Source organism: Pelodiscus sinensis, chromosome 2 (genome assembly GCF_049634645.1).
Source record: "Pelodiscus sinensis isolate JC-2024 chromosome 2, ASM4963464v1, whole genome shotgun sequence".
In the NCBI taxonomy this organism is placed as follows: Eukaryota; Metazoa; Chordata; order Testudines; family Trionychidae; genus Pelodiscus; species Pelodiscus sinensis.
In genome coordinates, this window is record NC_134712.1 from 131,836,632 (window position 1) to 131,847,336 (window position 10,705).

The window sequence follows — 10,705 nt, forward strand, 5'->3', positions numbered from 1 at the left end:
TCGCCGGACCAACTTGATTGTCATGCAAACCTGCTCCTGGGTTCACATGTGGCCTTTGGTGGCCAGGCTGGCAGCTATCCCACCATTGATGGCCGTATTCCTCCATCTAGTGTGGAGATCATGGACATTGGGGGCATCTCCCCCCAAACCTGAATAAGGTCCATGATCTATACCCTAGACCAGGAAGGCACCCACCTTCTCCGGGCCTTGGCCGTCTCCTGTGAGCTGGCAGACTGCTCCTGGCTAGTGGTGGAGGACTGGCTGCCAGTGGCTTGCTGGCTCATGTTTTGGGGCCACTGGGTCAGGGGCAGTGACTGCTGGCTCTGGGCTGGCAGGCTTGGAGCTGGCACAGACACTGTGGCCAGAGTTAACCCCTTTGAGAGCTCTGGGGAGGGGGGAGGGAGAGGAGTGGGTTTGGTTGAGGCTGGAGTTCCCCTATTTTGAAATAAGTGTCTATGCAGCACTTATTTCGAAATAGCTATTTCAGATTTGGCATTATTCCTTGTGGAATGAGGTTTACCAAATTCGAAATAAGCGTTCTGCTATTTCGAATTAATTTTGAAATAACAGTTTGGCTGTGTAGACGCTAGTAAAGTAATAACAGCTGTTATTCTGAAATAACTTTGCTGTGTAGACATACCCAGAGGGGTTTTTCTGGCATTGGTAATCCCCTTTCTACGAGGAAGAAGCCATTTTCCGAAAGAGCTTTCGGAAAAAGGCGTGTGTGGAAGGGGAGGAGGGTTTTTTTCAAAAGAAGAGGCCTCCAGGAAATAACACAGATGCCCTGGTGGACACGCCATCCAAATTAATTGGGACTCTATAGTTCCTGTCTCCTTGTCCCTCTTAAAGCTGCAGGCAGCCTGGACAAGCCTTGTGTCAGGAGGCCGGCCTGAGAGCAGCACCTCACCATCTGGCTCTCCCTGCCACAGGTCTTGCCAGCAATGGCAGAGCCTCAAGTCCCCCATGACTCCCCTGGCCCTCATAGGAAGCAGCCACGGGTGTCCCAGGACCCACAGAGGGGGACCAAGAGGTGGGCACTCTCCTGGTCTGGAGCAGAGATCCTGTCCCTCCTCGAGCTGCGTGGCAAGGAGGATACCTTGTAGGATCTCCGCTCCAAGCGACGAAACGCTGACATCTGTGAGTTCATGGCCAAGTTCCTGGCAGAGTGTGGACACCCAGCACGGACCTTGGAACAGGTCTGGAGTAAGGTGAAAGAGCTCTGTCAGGGATATGTCTGGGCCAGAGAGTGCAGCTCGTGCTCAGGGGTAGGACCCCACACCTGCCCCTATTACCAGGAGCTACACCAGATCCTGGGGGTGGGGAAACATCTTCACCACCCGTCGTCATGGACTCCAGCCTCCAGACCCCTGTTGTCACCCAGCTGGAGGTCACGGCGGAGGACGAGCAGGAGGACCAGGGCAAGCCAGAAGAGGAGGAGGAGACTGAAGCCGTCACCCTGCCCCCGGAACCAGTGCCAGTCAACCAGGACATCTCCCAGGCCTGCTCGGATGCCGGAGAGGGATCTTCAGGTGAGTGGTCTCAATTTGTCGCACACACAGGGCGGTGGAGGCGGGTGCACAGGGGGAGGGGTACAAGTGTCGCTTGAGCTGAACATCGTGCTGTGGTCCGTGCACATGCAACCATGTGCAGTGTTAGTGTGCGGCACACAAACGCAGCAGACAGGGCCCCTGATCACAAGTGGGATCCTGCTGCCAGGCTCAGGGGAGGCCACACACGTCCTGCCACAGGGGAAGGGTCCTTTCAGCACCTGCCATGGCTGGAAGCAGGCTAGCCACAAGGGCACAGGCATGACCCCAGACACACCAAGGAGTGACACACACAGCACGCGGGCATGCCTGTAAGTGCGAGGCACCACCCACTCCCACAGGCAGCGCTGCAAGCCACAGGTGTGTGTGCAGGCACCAGGGAGGGCCAGGCTGCTCCCAGCTCCTCTGCTGCTCATGAGGTGATCCCACTGTGACCGGACACTTCCTTTGCCTGCTTGTCGATGGGCCGGGGGAGTGGGCGGTTGGGAAGCGAGCAGCACTGTCCCCTGGGCACCTCAGGGCCCCTGTGAGACAGGGCTCTCTGTGCAGGCCTTGCTTCCAGGACATCCACCTCCTCTGGCCCGAGGACTGTTGGTTGCTCCTCTCAAAGAAGGGCACGGCCTCAGGGACAGTGTCTGCATGGATGATTGACTGCCTTTCTCTCTTTATGTTCTCCACAGCCAGACCAGTCAGGACTGAGGGGCAAGCCACGCCACCAGAGCCCGGGGGACCCAAATGCATGGCAGGGTCCAGTAAGACCTCATGCGCCAGCATGTCAGCGTCCTGTGCAACATGCAGCAGACCCTGACGCAGAAGGTCCGCGAGGACGCCAAGTGGCAGAATTGAGCATGGGACCAGCTCATGCAGCAGTGTGACAACATGTGTGCCGTCATATCCTGCATGATGGCACACCCACCTGCTGCCGCTGCTCCTGGCTTCCATCCTCCTTGCTATGCCCATTCCCCCTCCTCTGCAGCAAGCCAAAGGCCCTTATTGGGGAGAGTTACTGGGGTGCTTGAGAGAACCTCTGCCTCAGGGCCTCTCAGATGCACAGCTCAGCCTGATGGGCTTGGCGGATGGCAGCTGTCCACAGCTGCTGGAAGGCTTGTCCCTCACCGCCAGCGTCTGCTCCCTACCCCAGGAGGAAGGCCTCCCCCTTCCTCTCCACAATGTTGTGGAGGCCTGCCTCAGGGATGTTGTGCTCCCCCATGTCCAGGTGGGTCAGCAGGCACCTAAACTGTGCCTTGAGGTGCCCAAAGGTGCACTCAACTTGGATTCGGACCTGACTGAGGTGGGCATTAAATTGGTCCCTGCTGGGGTCAAGGTGGCCTGTGTATATCTTCATTACCTATGGCAGCTGGGGATAAGCCCCCATGATGCACAATGGCATCTGCATTTCCCCAACAGCAAGTTCATGGTGGAGGAAGAATGTGCCCATCTCCAGCTTCGCATAGGCTGGAGTTTCTGAATATGGGGGCATCGTGTGCTCTGCCCAACTACCCGACAAAAATGTCTGTGAACTGTCCATGGTGATCCTCCAGGGCCTGCAGCACCATCGAGAAAAACCCCATTCGATTTATGTAGTGGGCGGCTCGATGCTCCAGTGCACGGATCAGTATGTGGGTCCCATCAATCGCTCCACCACAGTTTGGGAACCCCAAGGCAGCAAATTAGGCCATGATTGGGTCCAGGTCTTCTAGGCGGATGACCCTGCACAGCAGGGTCAAACTGATGGTCCTCACCACCTGCAGAAGGAGACAAATACACACACATAACAGAGAACAGGACTATGTAGCACTTTAAAGACTAACAAGATGGTTTATTAGGTGATGAGCTTTCGTGGGCCAGACCCACTTCCTCAGATCAAATAGTGGAAGAAAATTGTCACAACCGTAGATACCAAAGGATACAATGAAAAAAAAAATGAACACATATGAAAAGGACAAATCAAATTTCAGAACAGAAGAGGGATGGGGGGGAAGGTAAATGTCTGTGAGCTAATGGTATTAGAGGTGACATTATCATTCCACTGTTTGATCTGAGGAAGTGGGTGTGGCCCACGAAAGCTCATCACCTAATGAACCATCTTGTTAGTCTTTAAAGTGCTACATAGTCCTGCATTTTGTTTCAGCTAAACCAGACTAACACGGCTACATTCTATCACTACATAACAGAGAATGAGAGATGGAGTGCATGAGCCCTTGGGAGGTGCCCATCTCCCTGCTCTCCCCCCAGCACCCCAGGAGTCACCCCCTATGAGGCTACCCCCCTAGCAGCAGGGCTGTGTGAGGGTGTGGTGGCACAACCCCCTGGGAACAAGGCTTCCCACCCACTCCCACTCCATCCCCTGCCCCCCAAACTCCCTCTTTCCCTTGGGCAGGGGTGGATATAGGGCAGGGCGAGTGGGGCGGCCGCCCTGGGCCCCACACTTCAAGAAGCCCTGCGCATGCGTTGTGGTGCCACCATGCATGCGTGTGGCGCTACTGCGCATGTGCCATGGGAAAGGGGGGCCCCACGAAATTGTGCTGCTCTGGGCCCCGCAAAATGGTCATCTGCCCCTGCCCTTGGGACCCCCTTTTCCAGGACTCCTCTTCCCCCCACAGAGACTGCAGCTCTAGAGTGCCTTACCTCCACGAGGAGGGTCCCAACGATGGACTTCCCCGTGCTGAACTGGTTGCTTACTGACCGGTAGCTGTCTGGGGTGGTGAGCTTCTAGAGGACGATTGCAACCCCCTTCTCCAGGTGGATGGCAGGCCGCAGGTGAGTGTCACGTCTCTGGAGGGTGAGGGCAAGCCAGGCACACAGCTCCAAAAAGGTGGTCTTCCGCATGTGGAAGTTTTGGAGCCACTATTGGTCGTCCCTCTGCTCCATGACCAGCCAGTCCCACCAGTCCAAACTGGTGTCGAGCCTCCAAAAACACCCCTCCACAGTGGGGTGCGGTTGCCAGAATGTAGCTCCTGCACCCAGGGAGAGGGTCCCCAGAATGAGCTCAGGGTCAAGCTCATGCAGGACCAGGAAGGCAGCTGGAAGAAAGTGCTGCAAAAACTGCAGCATGGCCGTGTGGGGCCATCACATGCCCAGGGGCATCTTGGGCTCCATGGCACAAAGGAAAAAGCTGTGGTGTCCACAAAAGTAGGGCAACCACAGCAGGCACTATGAGAGCTTTGCCGTCCCTCGAAGAGATAGCAAGCACACAACAGAAGCAGAGAAACGGCTGTCTAGGGGGTTCCTTTAAGCGCATGTCCCTGCAAGGCTCCGGCACCAGCACTCGGAAGCAACTGATGACCTCAAGCCTTGCCTGAAGTGGTTCCGGGTGGCCTTTTATGCGAGACAGTGTCCAATCAGTCTGGATGCTCTTTTTCCAAAAAAGCGCATTGCTTTTTCAATGTGCTGTTATGTGTGGATGCTATCTTTTGCAAGAAGCTTTTTCAGAAGATCTCTTCTGAGAGAAGCCTGCAGTCTAGACATAGCCAGAGGGTGGTAGGCACTGAGAGCCATGACATGAATCTCTATGGAGTTGAGGGAAAGACTTGAGTTGCTTAAAGGGAGAAGTTATTCCAAAATAGTAGGGATCTTGGATTTTTCTAGCTCAATAATGTGCAACCTTTTCGCACTTGTGACCCCCAGGAAAAAGTGCAGCCCTTTTAAATGCCACACCACTATCCTACAGAGCTCCCCACCCCCGCTGAATGTATGTAGGGTGCCAAGCTAGCAAAAAAAAAAAAAAAAAAAGGCCAGCCTGAATCACAGTGTTGCAACCGCCCCCCCCCCCCCCCCCGAAAGACAGCCACAACCCCCTTGGGTTGCACACCGCTGTTCTAGCTGATGACCATGTGCCCAGATTGAAACCGTTTCTACTTAACTATGAAGCATTTCCTAGTGGTTTCCTTCCTACTATCCTTAAGGATGGCAAGAACTGCTTCTGAATGTTTTCAAAAACTTCAGAGGGGTAGCCAAGTAACTGGAAAAACTTAAAAAAACAACAAATGGTCGAGTAGCACCTTATAGACTAACAAAACATGTAGATGGTATCATGAGCTTTCGTGGGCATAGTCCACTTCTTCAGATGACTGGAGTTATTAAAGGTCCAGTTTTGAAATAAATAAGGTATTGGAGAGGGGGAGGGGGCAGAGAAGGAAAAAAAGGGAAAAGAAATAGTCAATTAGAGTTTCCATGCTACATTACACCTTACACAGGGCATATGTTTCAAAGATATGCATTTCAGCTAGTTGCATTTATATTATGATTTTTTTAGTTACAAAAATCTTTATATGCCTCTAAAACCCAGTTTGTGACAATTTTTTGACTTGTTTTGTTCTGTACTTTTCTTATCCCTGTTTTGGATACTGCATTCCAGACTAGTTAATGAGCCATGAAAGTACTCCTTAACTGTTCTTGTTGCAAAGTATTCATGAATCTTTGCTTTGACAAGTTTCCTATTCTTTAATTCCAAAACTGACTTCAGCTTTCCACAATGTTGTGGGATGCCTAATATGGATGCACGGAATTGTAGGAAGAGCATAATTTATTCAGTTAACAAAACTTTCAGTACCTATATACATAATGTATTTATAGTAATTTCCTTTGCATAACACCTATTAAAATGTTATACATTACACCTAAAATGGTCTTCTGTAGACCAGTGAGGGGGATTAAAATTTGGCTCAGGAGGCTCCTATGGCATAGGGTACCATTAGTCCTGAGGAAGGTACCCTGCTTTATCTGATTATGAGGGAGCAAAGAGATTCTACCCTGCTATCCAGACTAATCTTCTTCCTCAGTGGGGTGATGGCTCTCATATGCCAGCATCCGGTTCATCAGAGGAGGAAAATTTGCTTTAAAGTTTAAGAGTGGTGACATCAGTTTTGAGCTGCCATAGCTAGTGGAAGTCAGAAAAAAAGTGCACTCTTCTCTCTCTCTCATGCCATACCTGCACTTGGTATTGTCATGTTCTCTTTTGTGAGCACAGGAGTCAACAACATACAAGAGTCCAGATCTGGGAGCACAATAATATCCTCAAGAGTGATGTCTCTATCATTCAATTGAGGGTAGGTCTTGTCCTTCCAGCAGAGTCCACACTGGCTCTTTGTTGACAATAAGTGGCGGGGAAAAGACAAAAGTCTCTCTCAGGGATAGAAGGTTTTTTGTTACCAAAATTCAGTGTTTTTCCCAATGAAAGTTGCATTATAGTGTGTTTGCTCTCACTGTTTTGTCAACAAGAGGCAGCTTTTGGTGACAAAACATGCCAGTATAGACAAGGCCAGGGCTGTCTGTCCCAGTCCTTACCACCCTCATTTTGGTAAATGAGAAGGCAAAGACTGAGGGTGCAAGCCACCAGACACACTAGCAAAAATCTTCCAATCTCAGGTGCATGGAGCTCATGGACAACACTCAGTGAAATATACATAAGAACCATCACTGAAGATGTGTCTATGATAAAAAAGGGGCTGGCAGGCACAGGTACGGTGTCTAACAGGACAATTGTTTTGGGACACTAGATTGGGCTTGGTGTGGTTGTAATGGCAGGAGTCGAGATGGAGCAATTACACATAATCTTACAAATACTTTTTTAGTCAGCAAGTTTTTGTCTCTAAAGAAAGGCTTTATGGGTTTCTACACTGTGGGTTTTGTCGGAAGAGGCAATGCAAATGAAGCATGGATTCACATTGTCTCGTGCTTAATTTGCATAATCTCTTTCAATCCGTTTTTGCGCTAGGGGCTTTTGTGCAAAAACAAGCAGTGTGCATGTTTCCTTTTTGTGCAAAAACCCCTTTTTGCGCAAGATCCTTATACCTCCTTTTTTGAGGCAGAAGGGGCTTTTGCGCAAAAAGGAAATGTCCACACTGCAAAAAAGGATTGGAAGAGAGTCTGCAAATGAAGTGTGAGAAAATGCTAATCTGTGCTTCATTTGCATTGCCTCTTCCAGCAAAACTCATAGTGTAGACTTAGCCTATTAGGGTGTGTCTAAACTACATGGCTCCATCGATGGAGCCATGTAGATTAGGCTGATGGCAAAGGGAAATGAAGCTTCATTTAAATTTAAATGGCTGCCGCGCTGAGCCGACAAACAGCTGATCAGCTTTTTGTCGGCTCAGCGCGCTAGTCTGGACGCTCCCACGCCGACCTGAAAGGCTTTTATCGACCTCCTTGTTATGCCTCGTAGGATGAGGCATAACGGGGAGGTTGATAAAGAGCTTTCATGTCGGCAGGGGAGTGTCCAGACTAGCGCGCTGAGCCGACAAAAAGCTGATCAGCTGTTTGTCGGCTCAGCGCGGCAACCATTTAAATTTAAATGAAGCCACTGATTCTGCCGATCAGCCTAATCTACATGGCTCCATCAACGGAGCCATGTAGTTTAGACACACCCTTAGTATTGGAAGGATCTGTGCAGTGGAAACTGTTGTACACAGTAAGGAAGTTCTTGTTGAAGAATAGTTTCCTGGGAACATAGCATTGGTGTGTGGCCTAAGGCCTGGTCTATACTAGAAAATTAGTTTGGCATAACTGTATCATTCAGGGGTGTGGAAAACTCCACATCCACACTGCATAATTAAGACAACACAAGTCCTTGTGTAGAAAATGCCAGGTTGACAGAATACTTCAATAACCCTGGCTACCACCTCTCAGGAAGGTGGATTAATGACAGCAATGGGAGAATCTTTCCATCAGCAGAGCAGGAAGTCTAGCAGGAAGTACTAGAGTTATGCAGCTCTGGCATGTTAAGTGCAGACATACCCTGAGATCATTGAAAGAGGCTGCATCCAGGCTGTGAGTGTAAGTGTGCTCACATGCTTACATGTCACAGATCCCCATACTCCCCCCCCCCCACACACACAGAAGAGGGATGGTCTTAGTGGCAGCAGTGGGACACTGGTGTCTGAAGGAAATACAACAATATCAAGCAGCTTCCCTGGTGGTTTGGGCACTTCTTAGTATATGTGCCAGCTTGTTCAGTATTAAGGTAATAAACAGAGGCAAGGGGAGCAGTAGTACTTTAATTACAGTTTTAAATATACAGATGTCTGCTCCTGCCCCATATGAGGTTTGCCATGGATTTAAGTGAAATCAGGACTGAGTCAATATCTCTCTGTAAGCATGCAACTTTACTCTGGCAGGTTCTTGTAATTTCTGTCCCTTTAAATGGGCAAGAGTTAACCCACACAGTGCCAATATCTAGCACATTTTAATACTCTTAGAAACCATTGAGAAATTTACTCAGGCAACCAAAACATCCCATCAGCAAATTATCCTATCCCTCAGGCATTTAAAACAAATCCCATTAGGCACCGGAGTGAGAGACACTAGAGAAACAATGTGAATGCTTGCTTGTTGGCAGCTACAATTAATTACTTAGCAGGGTTCAGACAGGAATCCTCAAAAACACATGGGATGCAGTAGAATAGATAGTGTAGTTTCGGCTGACTTGCTATGAGTCACAGCTTGTCAAACCAATGTTTGGAATGCTGGTGCTGCTGGATATCTCATTCCTCCTCTTACAGAGAGCAAATCGCTTTCTCTCACCTTCTCAAGAAACACTCTCCAGTGTGACTCAGATTTCTGCCCTCAGCAAGACTGATGATAGAGAAATAAAATGCAGCTGCTTTGTGTGAGTCCTCATCTGAGAAGCTTGAAACCATTTCTTGCTGAATGAGATTAGCTCTTCTCATGGCAAACAACAAACATAAAAGAAATATACAAATAAGAATGGATATCTTAATGCTAAGGACTGGCTGTCACTGGGGAGACACAAGTGCTTCAGCCACAAGACCAACTGTGTCCAGTTCTGTGTCCAGTTCTGGGCACTACATTTCAAGAAAGATGTGGAGAAATTGGAGAAGGTCCAGAGAAGAGCAACAAGAATGATTAAAGGTCTAGAGAACATGAGCTATGAAGGAAGACTGAAAGAATTGGGCTTGTTTAGTTTGGAAAGGAGAAGACTGAGAGGGGACATGATGGCAGTTTTCAGGTTTCTAAAAGGGTGTCACAAAGAGGAGGGAGAAAAATTGTTGTTCTTAGCCTCTGAGGATAGGACAAGAAAGCAATGGGCTTAAACTGCAGCAAGGGAGGTTTAGATCGGACATTAGGGCTACGTCTACACTGTGGGAGTTTTGCGGAAGACGAAATGCAAATGGAGTGCTCATTTGCAGATCTTCTTCCAATCCTTTTTGCAGAAGAGGTTTTTGCGAATGCGTCAGCAAATAACATGGACTCCAGGATGCATATGCCCCACTAAAAGTCTAGTTGAGTGAATGATCAGAGGAATTAATTAGCAAAGCTGTAGGAATATTTTTCTTCATAAGCTTCTTCATGTATAATTAGGGCACATCTACACAACGTCTACCTCAACTGTGTAGCTTAAGTTGAAATAGCTTATTTTGCCTTTTTGGCGCTGTCTGCACAGCAGGAAGTCTGAGAAAGAGCACTCTTCCTCCAACTTCCCTTACTCTTCATACAGCAATGGTTACAAGAGTCAGAGTAAGAAGTCCTCCAGCTTGACACTATGTTGACATTATGTTGAAATAACTGCTTGCTGTATGGACGCAGACTATGTTATTTCGGAATAATGTCAGTTATTCCAAAAGAACACTTCTGTGTAGACATAGCCTTAGTTCCCTGATTCTGAGTTGCAGAACCTTTTAAGGTTTAGGCCTTTTAAATAATTTTTCCCCATCCCTTAGCTAGCAGATTCTGCCAGTCAAAAATAAAAATCTTGACTGCTGAAACTAGCTGAGCAAGCCCTTCATGAGATATGCTATCATGTATCTGTGCATGTAGGATAGAGAGGGTATGTCTACACTACAGCACTAATTCGAACTAACTTAATTCGAATTAGTTAATTCGAACTAAGCTAATTCGAATTAGTGCATCTAGACCTAAAAACTAGTTCGAATTAGCATTTTGCATGTCCACATTGAGTGGACCCTGAACCGAGGTTAAGGATGGCCGGAAGCAGTGCCGGCAGGGCATCAGGTTAGGACTTAGAGTGTGGAGCTGCTGTCTCAGGCTAACCCAGGGCTGTGCTTAAAGGGACCTGACCCCCATCCCGGACAGACAGTTCTCAGGGGTTCCCTGCTTGCAAAGCAGTCCTGGCTTGGAGTGCCCTGAGTGCCCACACTCGGCACATCACAGCACTCGGCCATCAGCCCAGCTGCACTTGC